At 41.9% G+C, this 19,627-nt stretch overlaps 1 long non-coding RNA gene across 2 annotated transcripts; it reads right to left on the bottom strand.

Annotated features, from left to right (window-relative positions):
- Window positions 1–401: 401 nt before the first annotated feature.
- Window positions 402–15,603, bottom strand: LOC142404892 (uncharacterized). 2 transcript variants are annotated; one of them, XR_012773987.1, is made up of 4 exons: window positions 15,326–15,603; window positions 11,153–11,217; window positions 3,450–3,616; window positions 402–625 (listed from the first exon to the last, which is right to left on the bottom strand). It is a non-coding gene; the product is annotated as an uncharacterized LOC142404892 (long non-coding RNA). The 2 variants fall into 2 exon arrangements; XR_012773988.1 differs by lacking the exon at window positions 11,153–11,217 and having other exon boundaries at window positions 15,326–15,361; window positions 15,541–15,576.
- Window positions 15,604–19,627: the final 4,024 nt, after the last annotated feature.

Consider the following 19,627-nt stretch of genomic DNA (forward strand, 5'->3'; position numbering starts at 1 on the left):
TGACAAGCATCTTTTTGAAAACCACTATGCATGAGGAGGTGGGTTGTTACATACCAATTACTTACTTTTATGAAAATAAATTGCACTTGGTCTTTGTAAGAGGAAAAAAAAAATCACAGTTCATTTAATACTTGCAAATCCAATAAATTTGTGTATGTTTATTAATTTCTAGACCCAGTGTATTTTCACAACACTATGACCTCCAAACTCTTGCAGATGTTTGCTCCATAATGAGATATGGGACTTCCATAACAACATACATCAAGAATTAGAAAAATACCATACATAATAATAGCCCAAAATGTCACAGAATTAAAAATGGCAAAAGACCAAATCTCCTAATTACTTAGCAATACCTTTCTATATTGTTTAACAATGACTGAGGACAATAAAGGTCTGATCTTACTCCCATCAGATGCTACAGGAACCTTGGCACTTATTTCAGTGAAATTACAAGCAAGCCTTTAATTATTTCTGTATTTAGATTCTTATGTTGCAAGCCAGTGGATATAATGAAATGCCATGTTCAGCGACTTCAGCTTCATTTGATGTCCATATACTTGAAAAGCATCTGTATCTTCTTTTTCCTTTATGGCCTCATTCAAATGCAGCGATCACTAAGAATCTGAAGGGACAGACCACACACTACACATTAATCAAGGTGCTGTAAACAGAAACAACCTTCATTCTAAAAGATCTATGGTTAATACCTTCTAAAGTACTCCAAACACTCAGCTTTTAAGAATTCATTTAATAGGAGTGTCACTGCAATACACAGAGTGGGCTACCTCTGATTCATTCTAATCATATGAAAGTCACGCACTTTGCTCTCACATATGGTTAGCAGCCTACAGTAATTGTTCCAACCCTCAGTGATTAGTTTACTTTACACTTTATTTTGCATATGAATACATAAATCCATTAGACCAATTCCAGACCACCAAATTTTGGAATCTTATCAAACCACACGGCTGATGATCTGAGGCAGGATGTGACCAAGCCAACACAGCAAACATTCAAAAACTGACAATTAGGGAAACAGTCACCTGGAAGGGTAATATCACTTTGTCTTGCCTTTTTCTGCTTTACATTCCCAGTCTTCTTAGTGTCCAACTATCTTCCAACACCAACATAACAACATGAACTCTCATCCTGCACGGTCTTTCAGAGTTGGTACATACCAGCAAGTTTTGCAGATAGGGAAATATATTACAGAGGTTTGTACCTCCAGTTTTGGGAAAGGACAGACTGAGATGATTATCTGCATAAGTCTCTAGCTGACTGGCCTTTATAAAAAAAACAGCATTATTTAATTCAAAAAGAACTGTTTTCTTCTTGGGAAGAAGCAGGGTGGTGTTTTCTGGTTTTACATTGATGCAAGCATCTCCTGACTTTCCCAAGTTACTGAAGATACTAGACAGCAACTAAAATAATTAGCATTTTTAAAGTCAGTGAGATTAGATACATGACAGCTAAAAATTTTGAGGAAAAATAGCTGGGGCACTGTCTCAGAGAAGATTCTCCAATAGAACAATCCACAAACTAAGAGGGAACTGGTACAGACCACGTCTTTGGATTCCAGAATTCACAGAATCACAGACCAGCTGAGGCTGGAGGTCACCTCTGGAGAGCGTCCAGTTCAACCCTCTGCACAAAGCAGGGTCAGCTACAGCAGGTTGTTCAGGGTCATGTCCAGTCAGGTTTTGAGTACCTTCAAGAATGGGGACTCTACAACTTCTCTGGACAACCTGTGCCAGTCTTTGACTACCCTCACAGTAAAAGGATTTTTTCTTATGTTTTCATGCAATTCCATATATTTCAATTTGTGCCTATTGCTTCTCACTGTACTATTGGGAAGAATCTGGTTCCACCTTCTTTACTCACCCCCATCAAGTATTTAGACACATTGATGACATTTGCCCTGAGCCTTCTCTTCACCAGGCTGAACAGCCCCAGCTCCCTCAGCCTCTCCTCATATGACAGATGCTCCAGTTCCTTATTCTTCTTTGTGGCCTTTTGCTGGACTTGCTCCAGTATGTGCATGCCTCTCTTGTACTGGGGAGCTAACAGCCCAGGACTGATACAGCCCTGTACCAATACAGTCCAGGATGCTACTGCCCTTCCTTGCTGCAAGGGCACACTGCTGTCTCATGTTCAATTCTTGACTACCTGGACCATGAGACAGTTGTCCTCCAGCCTTTATTGCCATATGGGGTTATTCCTTCCAAGATATAAGACTCTGCATTTCTTTTTCTTGACCTTCGTGAAGTTCCTATCAGTCTATTTCTCTAGCCTGTCCTGGTCCCTCTGAATAGCAGCCCTGCCCTCAGTGTATTTGCCACTCCCTCCAAATTGGTGTCACTAGCAAACTGCTGAGAGTGCTTCTGTCCTGTCACCCAGGTCGTCAATGGAGATATTAAATAGGATGGGTCCCAGTAACAAATCCTTGAGGGGAACTACCAGTTAGTGTCCACCAGCTGGACTTTGCATCACTAAACAGGACTCTCTGAGCCCAGCAGTCCAGTCAACTTCTACCCACCTTATTGCCCACTTACCCAGCCCTTATCTCACTAATCTGGTGATAAAGAGACTGTGTCAAAGGTCTTGCGAAAGTCAAAGCATACAAAATCCACTGCCCTCCCCTACACTGTAGGGACAGTCACTTCATCATAGAAAGCAATCAAGTTGGTCAGACATGATTTGCTCTTTGTAAGTCCATGTTGACTGTTCTGCTCCCAATCACCTTCCTGTCCTTGCTCCATAACCTTCCCAGGGGCTGAGGCAAGGCTGACCTGGATCTTCTTCCTTGCCCTTTTTTTAAATGGGTGTGATATTTGCTTTTCCAGTCATCTGGATTCTCCCCCAACTGCCATGACCTTTCCAAGAACAGCAGCCTTTCCTGCACCATCCAGAACAACCATTAGAATATACCTTTTTTGTTGGCAAAAGGCCTTTGAGGACATTAGCAAAAATGTTTGCCACACTTGAAATATGTTCTCACTGGCCAATGAAGTCAGCGCCAGCTGCTGTTCTCTCTGGCAGTGGGTCCTGCTGTCCTCAGGCTGTCCCATTTGAAGCCAGCTCCCTCCTTGCACCTCACTGCCTGTCTCCACCCAGGCACAAAGAAACCCCATATATGTCTCTCTTTTGCACAGAAACCAACTATTTAATCACCTCTTCCCCTCTTCCAGTCCCTATCAATATGCTGTCTTTTCCAGTTATTAAGTACCAGTTCTCTTATGTGTTTTAACAGATATACATTAAAATGCAAACTATTTTCTCTGAATTTCTACTTCATTTTCAAGTTTGTTGTTCCTGCTTCAGAGCTGGAGCAACCAGTTTTTCTGAATGATCAATGTTACTTAAATCCCACTTTGAATTGTCCCAGAATTCACAGAATCACATGCATGTTCCTTCCATGCTGATCTGATAAAAGGTAATACCTTTACCTTGCCTATGGAATTAACATGGTAATTTCCACTCCATTGTTCACTCTGTGCACTACCCTTTTCTTCCACTTAGAAGGTAAACCATTTAGGACAAGGGATCTGGGCTACTTCATGTTTCTTCACTGCCTGGCACAACTGGCATCTTCTATTCTTCTTTATGTATCACACTAAAAATAATTTGTAATAAAAATAGTAATTATTAGAGATGATTCAAATTATTGGGAAAAAAGCTAGAGGTGAGCTAGCAATACAAAAATGATAAAGACAATGACCTGGGTAACTCTATGTCAATTAGTGCATTATCATCAAAGGCAAAGCAGTAAAGAGACTGATTCAGAATACAGCCACAATATAATGATAATCACTGCTTTATGGAAAATAGGTCTTAAATTTTGATGGGACTATGTATTTGGTTAATTTGTGTTTCAGTTAACGGTAAGTATGTTAATAAAACTTCTTACAAACATTATGATAACCTATTTAGTTGTGCCACATGATAAAGGAATAATAGCACAATGCACAACTGTACTAAACAGAGTGAGGATTGGTTGATGGACAGGTCTCAACAATAACTGTAAATGTCAGACCACTGTGCTCTGAGAATCTTTTTGCCAAGACTGGCAGGGATTACTTCTGAACTGACCATGAGTCCTCATGCGAACCCACGTCTTTATGAATAACCCAGAAGAAAAGGTCCAACACTTGCAGATGACAAAAGGGCAATAGAGTGCAAATGAATTGTGGCGACAGATCAGATTGATCTGAATGGCTTTGGTGAAATAGGTTCATTGAAGTAACATCAATTTTAATACAGCCAAATACAAATCTAGTTAAAAAGAACATATGCCAAGGTACATAATAGATGGAGGTCTCTAATCTCAAATTTAGAAGGATGTTGGGGATCATGGCACATTACTGACTGAACTGAAGCTCCAAACGCAATGCTGTGACAAATGTAGGTGTCCACACTGCAAGTGAAGAACTGGAAGTGACTTAGGAAAAACTGCAAGAAAGACACAAGTTCAGAAAATATGCGACTATGACTAAGTGACTTAATCTATCCAAGAGAATGTTTAATTAGCCCCCTTGATCAGAGTCAAGAAGCACCACCATCAGGAAGACACTTCTGATAGAAATCTCAGCATAATGAATATCAGAGAGAAATCTGGACTAGAAACAAGGCATACCATTGCAACTGTAAGGGCAAATAACTTCTGAGGAGAGCTTACTAGAAATGCATGCTACTATCCACTCTATGTAAATCAAGACAAGATATTTTCCTATACAATATGTCATGGCAAAAAAAAAAAAAATTACTGGCTTGATGCAGGATTTGAGTTTTGCATCCTGGATCATAGAGGAGGCCAAGGTATGTGATCCCTTCTGCCCTTAAAAATCTGTGAATCTAAAGTCACACTTGAGGTCTGGGGCAGAACAAGCATTTTACCACAGTCCAAAAATTTATCCCCAGACCAATCTTTCTTCTGAGTCAAGAAGCTATGTGATGTCTTCTGTTCACAAGAAGTGAACTGTTTTGACAGAGGTCATGTTTTCACATTTGTTTTCTTCTGTTTAATATTCAGCCAAGACTGAAACATGTGAGAGCAGGTTCAGCACAGTCATTAACCTCGCATGCACCCTGATTCTGCCTGGCTGCTGTAAGCAGTTCAGATCAGTCACACTCAGGTGCGATTCTCACATTAGTATAATTGCCTTTAGACTCAGAACTTGATACTATACTTATCTCAGCTCTTGGTCTATTTTACTTTTTTCTAAAGTGGTACCTAACTGTGAAACATAAACAGCCTATAGAGTTTTAATCAGTCGATGACATTTCTAGTTCTAGCTCTCTTCAGCCTTAGTATTGAAAACAGATTCTAATACAGTATGCTCTGGGCCAATACTCCAGCCAGCTTCTTGCTTATAATTGGCCATGCCAGGTACCCATAACAAGTCTGCTGGTACTGATGTAAATCACTTGTTATCTTACATATTCATACAGCAGTCAAGTTTATGCAATTATTTTCCTTTTGCATCCATAAGCATCATGAATATCTTGCATCCTTAAGTATCGTGAGTATCATGATATGCCAGGCAGTCATTTCTCATTTGTTCTGTGGAAATTGTGGAATTTTGCAGTTCCACAATGCATAACCATTATTCTGCTATAAAAGTAACAGCTCCTTGGGATTCCTGATTAATATTTTTTGTATGAAGGCAGAGTGGTTGCACAGCCATCAATTTGAAAGAATCTTTATAATGACAAGTGTAGCCCCCATCTCCTTGCTTTATTGTCTAGCCTGTTCACTGGTAGATTAGGACAACTGAGATTGAATAGCAACCATCATTATTCACTTGTAAAATTACAGCCAGTAAAATGGCATGGCTTGTGGAACTGGCAAATACTGACCATCCAGCAGAGCTGAACATTGAAAGTGTTTGTCTAGTGAGCATTTTTTCCCACTATGTGTGGCCAATTTTTGTTCAAACAATTTTTAAAATTTTATACAGGGAACTGCAGGTTATGCTGTGCAGTTGGAACTACTGGGCTGTATCCTTCTACTTTATCCTGATGTTTTCTTCCTGTCTCAATTCACACGTACTGTATAATCTTAACTTAATACCCTAACATCATGTCTTAATATTTATTGTTCTCCCTGTGTTCTGCGCCAAGTGGTGGAACTGGAACCAAGTTTGGAAGCTGCATGTAACACCATTAAGTTCTTTGAACACAGAGAAGTCAGGAAATTATTGTCCAATAGCACTTTGCATCAAGAAAGTGATCTGGAGTCTTGTTTATTACCATGATAAATAGACTTCCAGCTGCAGGGCTGAGTACTGTCTCTGACTGTTTGTTTCAGTCACTTTATGGGGGATGGAGTGTTTTGTAGTTGATCGTTCAACTAGAAATCAAGACAGCATAGTCTTCGTGTAGTGTATGACCAGTCATCTAAGATCCTAATATATGCTCAGTTCTGTACCAATGGAGGATGAATCCTTGTCTCTGATATAACTGTAAGAAATTGTGAGCAGTTTGGGAACAAGCTAATTCCAAGCATAAGAATTAAATAATTCTTAAACTGTCCGAATCTGGGTAATTCCAGGCAAATAACTGGAGAGCAGTATGATGAATACATCATCTTATGTTAAGCTTCTATGTACTGCCAATGTAAAAATAATCATTCTAGACCTACTTCTCACACCAAGCCTATTTTAGGCAGCTCTATGAAAAGTCAGCTACCAGCAAAATCCCTCCCAGTAAGTCCAGTTTCAATGCAACCAGGGCAAACTTTGAGCAACCAGATTTGCTTCCTTAGCAGAAATTTTATATCTATAGCATGAGTAAGTGCAAACCTCTATCGAAATGCATTCCCATCATCCACAATTATGTCCTTGAGTCAGAGAACTGCAAGTACAGTACATCCTGCTGCTTCTTTTGCTGCATCCATGCTGTTGATTCTCCCACCACAAAAGTTTTCAAGAGCACCAAGCTGTTGTTATGACTCATAGTTAACACCAACGCAAAGCAAGCAGCCCAATGTTCTTCTTCCCTCATTTCACTCACACACATTCAGTTAGAAGGCAGAAGAAAAAAAAGAGAAAGGATAAAATAACAAAGATTCAGTTCTTATAAGCTTGTAAGTCCATGGTGAGAAAAGAGAAGGCTGGAGAGGACTAGACAAGAGATGAACAAAAATACCATAGCAATTCAACACATGGTGAGGAGGTGGAGTGGGATAACACTACAGAAATGAATGCTTATGACTTTCACATCATCGCCCCCAAAATAATCAGCCAAGAGAAATAATTACCAGGTTTAGCTTAAGTATATATACGTGTATATGTAGAAAGGAACAGAATGAAAGGAGCTGATCAAAACCTCCATCTCATTTGAGAGATGGGTTCAATCTATTACTTAGTAGCCAAACATAAGCTCTAGGTGAGATCAAACTCTAAATTTGAGTCGCAAGATTACTGACAGCAGTGTCTGTCTTAACAACATGAATTGAGTGGGTTATGGTACAGTGATAAGATCAAAGCCCACAACTCTAAAACAGGTTATAAAAATCCTCAAATACCACTTCTGAATGTAAAGGTTTAAGAAGATCATTGAAACCCAAGCTTCACCCAATTTATGAGCTTTACATACTGGTAAGAGAGAGCCACAACCCTGGAACCATGGGTTTTAGTTGGAGAATGCTGATGGGTTCTACCTGAGAAGCGAGGACAAAGACTCAGGGCTCTCCACAAGGCCCATCCATACCTGCTACTGCAGCTACTCCTTCACGGGTCTTAAACCATACAGATGACAAAATCTGTAGCAATAGCAGGTGCTTATCACCTTTGACAGTCAGACTACCTTTTTTTCTCAATCCATATTTAGGAACGCAATTTGAGATTCTTGTATTTGGCTTGAACTTTGAACCATTTTGTGAAACTGAACACTTTTGCATTTTCAACATGCAAGCAAGTGAAAAATAAAATGCAAAATAAATTAAATACCCTTGCTACATATAAAAACTATTCTGTTTGTTTTCTGATTTAATATCATAACCTGTTTTGAAAAAAAGACAGAGATGTAGCTAAAGGAAGGCTGGCAAATGTACTCTGTAAACAAAACAAAAAATATAAATTCCCTCAAAAGGTTTATCTATTTCAGAGTGATCATTGCTAATTTTAAATAAAGCATTGAGAGGATACAGCTATCCAAACATTATGTTTTGTTATATTTGAAACAATTTCTAAACCATTATTCTCTCTATTGTTCAGTTAAATATCAACATTCAGGTAATGCTGAAATATTCATCATCACATTTTTCCTTAAGCAAATTCAACTTGGAGATTATTTTTACAATGAAAGTTTTCTTAAGAAATGTGACAGAAAATGTGGGTCACTTTTGTTTTTTGAATTAAATACAGAAGCTCATATCATGGTCTTATAATAAGTTTTCATTTGGGCATTTTTTTAAAAGCGTTATTCAAATTAAAACTTGCTTTTAAATCTCCAAGTTGACATGATGATTCACTCCATGAGTGGGCCAACAACCTTTACAAAGCCAACAAGATCCTCAAGTGTACATCAATTCCAGGATGGCTTTAGACAGGTCAACCATCTCTCCTCTATAAGGAATGGGAAAATAAGAAGTGATCTTGCTTATACTGCCACAAAAATGCTGAGATGCTGAATAAAGAATTCACCTGCAAGTCCAGTCAGGCAATTACTGAGCAGCTGGTAAATTTCCATTCTGGTTTTCTATTGCTCAAATTCAACCTCAATATTCCCTTTCTAGAATAGAAATTTTAATTTGGGAGAATTCAGGAACCATATTTGGCAATGCAAATTATTCCTGCAAAGGACAAGATACAAGATTGAATGCACTGCCCCAGAAATGCATTTGAAAATTTCTGTGTTCAGAATATCAAGATTAAAGAATAAATTATATTTAATTATGTTTACAATTACATATTTGAAATGCATACCCTTTCTGTAAAGAATTTTGTCTTTACCATTTTCTTCTCTGGAAAAAGCCATTAAAAAAAGGCCCAGTGCAAATGTTCCCATCAGCAACAAGTTCCTTCTCAGTATAGTTGCAATCAATACCAAGGCTTTTCTGCACACTCAGCAACAGATTTAGGGACTCAAAACAGCAGTAGGTGGGCCACATGCAACTACTAAAAATGTCACTCTGTTAGTTAATGTTTGATAGCAAGCATTGAACTACGCAGCAGGAATAACTATAACCACAGAGGACAATGGAAAAATGACTGACAACTTCCTCTAGCTTATGGAAAGCATCAGGAGAAGTTTCAAATGGAGAGGAAATGAGAATAGAAGAATCATAAAAACCATTCATAAAATAGTCCTACTCAGAAAGACTAAGGTTAAAAAAAATCTTGCCATGGGCCTTAGGGGAGCCACCTACCACAGATTTTGGGATCACAGCCTGGAAGAATGCTAAGAGTTTCTGTGTAGAACAAAGATTTAAAGTAGCCATGGGAGCTACCACCAGTCAAGAATGACCTAATTTCATTTCAGAGTGGGTGTTCTTGTAGAATTTAGACAATTTTGATCCAGGATTAATCAGTTTTAATGTATCTCCACTTATTACCTTGTCTGTGCTATTACCTTGTCACCAAACTGCAAGTGAGAGAAAGTTCCAGTCTGCAAGGTGCTACAAGAAGAGAAGGGGCTCAGAAAAGAAATGAGTGCCTGCAGCCCAAGCAAAGAGACTGTTGGGAGAAGTAGGGAGCTGACGCTCCAGCCTCTGAAGTAATGGAAAAGAAACTTCCCATGGATCGGATCGGTCTTTGCAGAATTTGCCACAACCCAGGAAGATAGTGAGCTGTCTGAAATCAGAAGGAAACAAGAATCCAACTGCAATGGCACAGTGGCAGAAGGAGATTTAATTATGAACCTTTCTTCCATCTCTAGTCACCTTCAGCTTTCATTACACAAGGAAAAAAACTGCTAACTATTCTAATTTATATTCTCATAAAACCTGACGTCTCTTCAACTTAAAATCTTGTGGTCTTCTTTGAGAGTTCACTGTAAGGAAAAGTTTTAAGCAAATCCACCTCAAAGTTCCAGAGAACTGGTCAACTTCTCCAGTTACACCAGACATGGCATTACCAAAAGGCTAGGACAATTTTAGTTCCTTCGCTAGCACTGACTGTTATGCTGCACAACCACATGGGTGTATCACCTGGTCTACCAGCCATTTAGATCAGGATGGAGCCTGGTTAAACACCAGTCAGGAAATAAGAGTGGGAGGACACAACTTACAGTAACTGTATAGGATTTCTATCAGGACAAAATGTCCTAGGCAGATATTCTTGCCTGTCATATCCCTCCAATTAAGAAAAAAACCACTATTTCTGTCACTTTCACAGTCAGCAATGCTATGAGTAGCTGTAGCAGCATCTTCTGGAAGGAGGGAAATTGGATAAAAGGGAGCCAGCAAGAAGAAAAGTTTAGAAACATACAGTGGTTAACTTGATTTAATCAATTGCCTTACCAGGCTAAGAAAGAGATCTGGCATATGGCCTGCGCTGCAGAGACTGCAGTGGCATGCATCCAATTATATATATCTGGCATCTAAGTTTTTCTCTCTGCTCCTCATCCTGCAGCTAAATTTGTAATAGAGGATGATCCCTCTCTTTCTCATCTCATATACAAGGACAAGTGAGAGATGGGGGTCTACCTAACAGTTGAATGAGCTGGTACTGCTTTGAGAGTGCAGGAGGGCATGCCTTTTGAAAATATTTGGCTGTTAGCCAAAGGTTAACATCTCTCTGCAGCTAATGTCATTACAAGCCAGTGGTATTTCAGAGCAGAAAATATAAACAAACATCTCCAAATACTCTTCTCTTTTAACAAATAAATTATGACCCAAGAGAAAGAAAAAGGAAAAAAAAGTGAAGAATCTGGAAAGAAAACAGGTGTAACTGGTTCCAACTATGAAAATTAACTCCTGTGCCTGTAAAATAGGTAGAAACCAATCACGCTGATGGTCTCGCATTACCCTCAGTTTTTCTCAATGCCTTCTTCTGTTACTATTTCAGCAGCTTTTGATATACTTAGCTAAAAGAAGGCACAGAAGGGCATTATTCTCTATTTGCTGACTCCTTCGATGGCTGTGTCATTTGCTCTTCACACAAGAAACAGTTTGACAAAGCCCCACATGCAATCAAGTCCCACATACTTGTCTTTACTCAGTGTCACAAATGTGCAGGCCTAGCATCAGCTCTGGCTGGCTTCTGGCAGTGCCTACACAAAGAAGCACATAAATGCTATTAAAAGACACATGTATTATTCAGTGGGACACAGCCCAAACTTCACCCACGAAATTGAGCAAAAAGAGTGCATAAAATGCACAGGTCAGGCAAGAGCATTCTTATGGGTGTTCATACACAGAGAGAACCAAGCACTGCAGTTAATCGTTTAAATAACCTTGTACATAAAGTGAGAAAGAGACCATGTAATATACCATGCACTTATGATGCTTCTGTAATCCGGTGGCCTACTTAAAAAGGGTCCTATGAACTGTCTGATCTTTCATTCTTATTTTTTCTCTCTCAAACAGTTATTTTTTACTTTCTTCCTCTGAGCCTTAGAGTCACAGACACTATTAAGAGAAACAGATCAGGAAGTTCAAACAAATCAGCCAGCTGAGATCGGATGGGAAGCTAAAGGGTCTGGATACCCATTTTCAGTAAATGGCCCTGCAAATACCAGCTGGGAGCTTTCAGTGTCCTCTTATAGCACGGTACATAACCATGCCAAGAGAAGAAAAAACACCCTTCTCTGCCCATAGGCTTCCACCATGTAGTACTCCGAGGGGGCCCTCTGAGCAGGCTCTCACCATGCTTTGCAGTGTAGAACTGAGTAGAGCTAAGCATCTTTGCACAGACTGTCCTCTACGCTAGCAGCTGTGCAGGCCACAACATGGAGTAAGCAACATACTGCGGGAACATCCGGCTGCACTCTCCTCCTCAGCCTCAGTTTTAGTATTTCATTTTGCTGTGGGTTTGAGCTGTTTCACAAGTTTTGAAGCTAACACATCCTTCAAAAGTCAGATGTTGGGGTCTGCTACTCTCTAGGGCCCGACGAGGGAACTGGAAAGGAAAAGGGCATAGAAACTAGCCAGTCCTGTGTCTGAAGGAGGAATCACAAACCTCATTTTGGCACTCCACCTCACTCAGCAAATAATTAACCCATATTGCTTTCCAAGAAAATCAGTGCTTGTGCACAAACAGTCACTTCCAAAAATTTGTTGCATATGTAGCATATATTTTTAAACTACCAAAATATATGCAAAGTGATTCGTTTCATCTTTTTACTGAAAGCCAGACTACTCAAAAATACATTTGGTTAAAAGTGGTTTGCAAGACGATTTTCAAAGCATAGGTCTGTGCAGTCCTCCATAGTCCTTTGATCCATGCCTTCTTCAATCTCAATCTGTTGAACTCAGCATCAGCATTCATAAACATTGTTCTCAATCTATATATTTGCCCCATCTATTTGCTTTCGTTGACACTGCTGAGTGTTGGCCATCAGCCATCTATTATAATCTCACTGTGTTCAGAACAAAAGTGGTGAAATGGTTTCATTATTGCATTCCCTGAAGCAGTTGTTTTTGCTTCTGGTCTTCTACACACTTAGTTATATTAACACTGTGTTATGAAAGACACCAGATGGACAGTGCTGGAAAAACCACATCCTTGTTTTCAACAATACATGCCTTAGGTCATCACCTCTCTCCCTCCCTATATGAGGAAACTTTATTACATTTCTTAGAAAAAGTCTAAGGGGTGTAGCATGTGGAATTTTCCCCATATTCTATAAGCAGACAATTACATCGGACCACAAAATGATTTCCAAAATAAAGGTGTTTCATACTGCCAACTAATACCAGTGGGATGAAGAAGTCTGCTGTAAATATGTCAAAGCTAGGTTTCTTCAGACTTGTACTCAGCAGCTCTCATCCCACAGCTGTTTAGACAGACATCACTTGTGTTTATTATTTGTTGTAAGTTGAACATTGTTGGTTTTTTCTGTAGGAGAGTTTCAGGATGACACTGTGAAAGCCTCTTGCTAATTTTCTCTGGATCTTGAAATGAAGGATAAGAATAGGGACTGAAGCAAGAGATTAGTAACATTCACAAATAAAATGAGAGACCCATCTCCATATTCATAGAGGATATTCCCTTTGCCCAGTATTCTGTCCACTCTATGCCTTTTGGCACCACTGTCTTTTTTTCAGGCTGATGTGCTATAGTTTAAATGCATGAAACAGTGAAATAGGTCTGATATTTGGCTGACATGATTCCAGTGGGTTTTCCCAGTGGAAAAGAGTAAGGGTCGTAAAGTGATAGTACAGGTACAAAAAAAAAAAAAAAAAAAAAAAGTTGAGTTAAAATCAGTTGCTGAGAGCTGAATTTCTCTCAGGATGTCTTGCAACTGAAGACAGGGGATGTATCTTTTCTCATCTGCGAGCTAAAATACAGTATTTTCTGTTTAATGGTGCCCTCTAGCGAAAGAAAGAGAATTTTCAAACAGAGGAGGTGAGCATTTTTCAACAGGTTAAAAATGAGGTGGAAGAATGTCTTGAAACGATTTGAGTCGATTTGTTAATGATCTTATTGCCACCAAGGGACTTTAGTGTTAATGTATGGCTCTGCTACATTGCATATGAAAAGCAGCCTTATTGTGGCAGCTGTTCCTGAAATCCTAGCTGAAAATTGCAATTTGAGCCTAGGGCATTGTAAGGCAGGTTCACCTGGATGCGATGAAAGGAGCATCCTGCAACTGCATACGCTTGTTGAAATCTAAGACTACTATCTCTGCCATGGTAATAATTGTTTCTCATTCCATCAGAGAAGGTAAGGAGTGATACTGCATTGTACTCTCAATTCTTGCATCTTTCCTCAGGCAGCGTTTAGGCCTACAGAAAGGTGGGCATCCTCTACGCTCCATGGACAATACTACAACTTACAATAAACACTGTCAGCTGAGAAGTCTAAAATAGTCTTATAAAATCTATTTTTAAGCAACCATATTAATAATTTTATAATGTAGCCATAACAGCTAACTTTTTTTTGTTAATATTGTATTTTTTGAACTGTCATGAGAGGAATAAGCTAAAACACCGAAAAGTAATGCAGATTATCATGTGGAATTTTTTATATACAGCTGAAGACATAATGCATTAATCTGGCTTTGCTGAAGTCTATATTGGTAAGTCTGGCACTCGTTTTTCATCTCACGTTATGTCCTTTTATGCATATAATTCAAGCACATGGAATAGTGCGTAGAAGTGAAACACAAGACTAATTTTAAAGCAGTTATTTTCTAGACAGTTTTATACAAAACAGAGGAGACTGTAGAAATTAGAGCTAATTAAAAGATGACCCTTATTTAAATTCCCTCCTTCCTGATACTTTGGGCTGCTCTGAAAGACACATTTCTTACTGCTAATTCGCTTTCAGCTGTGGCATAGAAAAAAACCTTTATTCTGAAGTTTATTCCTTAAAGTGAAAAGTCTCACCCTCCTTACCAAGCCGGCTGATGTTTTGAAGATTTTTGGTACTAAAGTAGTAAAAGATAATTCCCATTTCTTACTCTTTTATCTAACCCAATTACCCAGTTTCAGGTCTGCTGAAAAACTATGGGAAACTAGTAGAAATGTCACTAACACTATTATAAAAACTCAGTGTTCTTTGACAAGGACAACCTGGCTGCACTCCACCACTCAGCAGATAGTCGGACAGACAGACACCAGCAGGGTGCCCACTGCAAAGCCTCAAGGTGGTGACATCAACTCCTTGCCCGTTTCTCCAGTCAGGGACAGCGGCACCCCGACTGCAGTACTGTCGGTGGCAGAACTCACCTCCCTTGGACCAGCTTCTACCTGAGGTCTCAAAATGGCAGCGCAAATACATACTGAGTCGCATTTGGCACACAGCTAGTGCCCGCTGGAAAAATTAACATCAGGCACTTGCAAGCCCAGTTGCAGCAAAACATACATTAAGCATCTCCAGCTGAGTCAAACCCCGACTGAGGCGGACAGCTCTGCCAGGGATCCTTCCACAGGCTCATCCCCATATCAAATGCACTACATTTTCATGCCAATGAAAATCACCCAGGCCAATGTGCAAGAACTGGTTTCCACTTCCTTGGCATTATCAATGTATATCCTCAACTGAAACCAGTTTTGACAAGCAGAAATACCCAAAGATGACAAGAAGTCAGCTGGGGGGGGACGCGGGGCGGCAGATTTTCTTAATGCTGTTATCATTTCCACCCTGCATGCTTTGAACGTTAATTCCCTCAAACTTGTGCAGAGGCTTTTTGTTTTTGTCACCTTTTGACTCACCTTTCCATGTTGTGAGGAAAGAAAACAGATGGTTCACTTTTGGTTTACAGAAAAGAATAAAAGTCAGAGCTTAGTATCTATAAAAAAACCACCAGACTTTTAACTCAGCACTGATCACCACCCCCCTACAGCGAGAGCAGCCCAGGTGTGGGTTTCTTGCAAAGTTTCCTGTTCCAAAGCCAGAAGAGGAATTTTCCTGCTTTAGTCTGACTTACTATCAGCAGTCTGAAAGCTTTTCCGGCCGAAAATAGAACCGCGGCTGTATTCCGCACCAGGACGCCGTCCCGGCCCCGAGCAAATGGCGGCCTCGGCAGCGACCGTTACCCCGCCCGCCGCCAGGGCCCGGCGGCGCGAGCCGCGGCAGCGCCACCTGCCGCTGGCCACAGGCGCCGCCGCCCAACCGCCGCGGCGCGGCGCTGAGGGGGGACGGCGGCGCCGGGGCGGCGCTGAGGGCGGGAAGCCCTGGGAGGGGACCCGCGGCAGCTCCGCGCTGCCTGTGAGGAAGCGACTCCCCGCGGCGCGTAGGCTGTGGCGCGGGGGGCAGAGGAAAGCGCCCAGCCGGGGAGGTCTGCGGTGGGATCAGTGCCGCGGCGCTGCTCAGGGCGGCCCGGGAGGAGGGCCCGGCCTGAGTACCCCGGCGGCAGCCGGCGCCCAAGGCCGGGGAGCGGGGCTGCGGTGGAGGTGACCGACTGCAAATTGAGCAGGCACAGCCTCGCCTAGTCCCCCGCCGTGGGCCACATCCCGCTCCGCTTCGGCCGAACCAAGCCGAGGCAGATGCGTGGGTCCTGAAGCCACCCCTCGTCATTATTCGCAGCTCTGCGGCCCCCCTGAGCGCCCTGCCCGCCGCCGAAGGGCTGGCGCAGGCCCAGAGCGGGCCCGGGCAGCAGCCGGCGGTGCCAGGCTGCCCGCCCCGAGGAGCGCTCTGCCCCGCTCGCCAGGGCTTCGCAGCCGCCGCCTCTCGGCACGGCGGGCAGCACGGCGCCTTTCCTCTGCAGTGCAGCCGCTGCAGCAGGAGGCAGCCCTTATCTCCAGGGCCAGCTTCTGACACTGTTGCTGCCCTACACCTTTCCCTACTCTTTTTTTTTTTTCCCCTCCCCTGTCGGTGGTCAGAACGTGCAGGGAGATGAGCAGGGAATGATGTGGAGAGTGATGGGGGTAAAGTGAGCAGCTGCAGGGACAGCTGGGATGGGGAGGGCACAAGAGACCGTGTGTGCAAGAGGAGTGTGACAGCAGGAGGCAGAGACTGTCACCCCCACAGGGAAGATTGTGAGGGGAGACAGGGAAGAGAGAACCCCACAGTCAGTCCTCTTCTATGTCCTGTTTCCTTCCATAGATGAATTCGAAACCTTCATCAACCTGAATCTGAAACCCTTCTAAACCCCCATAGTTCACCTCTACCATCCTAACCTACCATTCATCTAATCTCATTTTAGAGAGAGTCCCTTCTCCTAGAGATCGTTATCCTTCCACCACAACATCAAACTGAACTTCTAGATCCTCAATTCAGTCCCCCACAGTTCCCCCACACGTTTTCCATCAGAGACCAGCCTACCTGGGCAGCTTTTTACTCCTTGACCGACTTCTTCACAGACAGCATTGCACAAAGGCTAGAAACACAATCTTGGTGAAGTATTTTCTAAACCAAAGTGACTTTCAGTTTTCCAGTGCTGTCTTTAAGGATTCACAGTTTAATAGTTCTGAGGCAGGAGCTCATGTACCTTTTGGCCTGATCTCTCCATTTCTGCAAGTCAAAGTTATGGTGTCTTCTCTGCCTCGTATTTCATATGTATCATCTTACACGTCTACAGATAGCTTTCCCTGCTCAAAGCAGTCACTTCATAAAATTCGGCTTTTGATCCAGTTTTGCCATGTGCTTGCCATACCTGAGATGGACTGATCCTATGGGGTAGTTCTAAGTCTCATGAATCTCTGTCCCTTCATGACTTCAGCATTGTTCCCAAGTAATACAGGGTCTAGTATTGAAGTGGCCCTGTCCACATCATGCTGGGTTGTTGGTTTTTTTCAGCAGCCCTATTTGCAACAACAGACAGGAGGCAATGGAAGAGTAGCTAAAAAAAAAAAAATTTAAAATGAAGTTATAGAAGAAAATGAAGTTCACCATTTGATACTGATACACCATGGATTTTTACCTATGGATTCGCTAAATTCCTGAGCAGCCTGTTGATGCTATGTGCATCACAGTACCTGTTTATCCCACATTCCTCCTTGCCACACACATTTCATACAGCCAGGTTGAATTTTACCATAACTCATCCAACTTCTTCTATCTATGCACTAACCATAGCCTCCCATGCAAATGAGGCTCATTTGAGTAACAGAATAGATAAAGTCAGAGGATCTGGAAGAAGTCAAATAGAAGTCCCCTTCATCTCCAAGAAGGAAATCCAGCAATTGCCACACACAGCAGACTGTTAACAGCATGATGTCTCACTGCTCTGCTAGGTAGACATGTGCTCAGCAGCATGTACAGAAGGAGACGCCTTTCCCTATTCCACCCATCTGCATCCACTCAATGCAAGTGAGCACTAGACACTCATTCTTGCTTGGTTTTTACTTTGCATTAAGAACACTGGCTACATATGGTGCAAAGATGAGATTCAGAACATCTAGGATTTGCTGCTATTTCCATTTGAAATGTAGTTACACAATAAAGGATTCAAGATTAATCTGCTTGAAATGCTAGAGATGTTAAGTGACAAGAAGCTGGGAACAATGATTTAGAAATGGCAGCTCAATTATGCAGCTTGGAGAAAAACAAACAGAGATTGAAATTGAAACTGAAATGCTTGTAATTCATCCTATTTTGAACCAAAATTTGGATAACATTCACTTACTAGTGAACAGCCAGACTCGGCTGCAAATAGTGCTGTCTAAGGAGCAGTCTGAAGGCAGTTAACAAAGGAGATGAGTACAGACTCACTGTGCTTTGGAGACTTTGGGACAGTTGCAGGAGGGAGACAGGAGAGGAAGAACACTCTCCTTGAGGGGTTCTCCACATGGCTTTGGCCAAATGAGCAAGTCCAAAGGCTTCCATGAAGCAGGGGTTAACTGAGACTTTCTTTCTTCCTGTTTGTACAGGAAAGAGGCCGACATAACAGCCATAGACCATGAATAGTCATGATGAACAACCATGTCAGATTAGCTCCCTGTACACACTTGAGAGGACTAGGCTGAGTTCATAGGGTGTTTTCTGAGTCTGTTTGCTCAGCCTTCAAGGATAAGCCTGAACAGCACTGACTCTTTGCCAAGGCTGCCCTCAAGACCAGACTCATTGTCCACACAGGCAGTAAGCAGCCGAGTGGAGGCCACCTATGTAGCCTGCCCGTACTTTGACAGGACAGTGTGGTACACTTTCCCGTAAGGTGCAATGCACCCATGCACCGATGGGATTGCGCCACCTCTCACCCCATGTCTTACCACCACCACCACCTAAGCTGTGAGTGGAGGCTGCCCCAAGCTAAACATGTTCTAAAATGTTCTGTGCAAACAAGAAAAACATAATGTTACAGACTTTTTTCCTTTATAGTTATAATTATTTACAGCAAGTATTAAAAAATCTTGGGGGCTCTTGAGATTTTTTTCTACCTGTCTCAGTTTAACCATATGCTTTTCAGTCTATGTGTCTGGCTGGGGGGGGAATTGCTTACTGGGAAAAAGGAGGTTGAGATTTTTAAATCCACACCAGAGATTTCTGTTATCAGGGGCTACAACCTTTTTCACATTTTCTTTAATGGAATTTCTTATACATTGATGCGGCCATAAGAGACACACTTCATTCATCTGTAATTTTTATTATTTTGGGATATGGCTATAGCCAACACCCACTGAGCCTGAAGGATAGAGTGTCCAAGAGATTTCCCCTCCAACCAGCAATTTCTTGCAACAATTAAGGTGGAAAAGAGATGGTCTGGGGAGTTTCTCTGACAGGGCAGGAATATGTGAAGCCACAACAGTGCTCCTGTCTTTGAAGGCTAATGGTGTGGCTGGGCTGCATAAGTAGGAGTGTTGCAAGCAGGTCAAGGGATGCGATCCATCCCCTCTACTCAGCATTGGTGAGGCCACACCTGGAGTGCTATGTACAGGTCTGAACTCCCCAGTACAAACAAAGCACGGACATACTGGAGAGAATCAAGGGAAGGACCATGGAGATGATTAAGAGACTGGAACATCCTTTCCTATGAGGACAGGCTGAGAGAGCTGGGACTGTTCAGCCTGGAGAAGAGAATGCTCAAGGGGGATCTCATCAATGTATATAAATAGCCGAAGGGAGGGTGCACAGAG

The sequence above is a fragment of the Mycteria americana genome, chromosome 1, assembly GCF_035582795.1.
Source record: "Mycteria americana isolate JAX WOST 10 ecotype Jacksonville Zoo and Gardens chromosome 1, USCA_MyAme_1.0, whole genome shotgun sequence".
NCBI classification, from domain to species: domain Eukaryota; kingdom Metazoa; phylum Chordata; class Aves; order Ciconiiformes; family Ciconiidae; genus Mycteria; species Mycteria americana.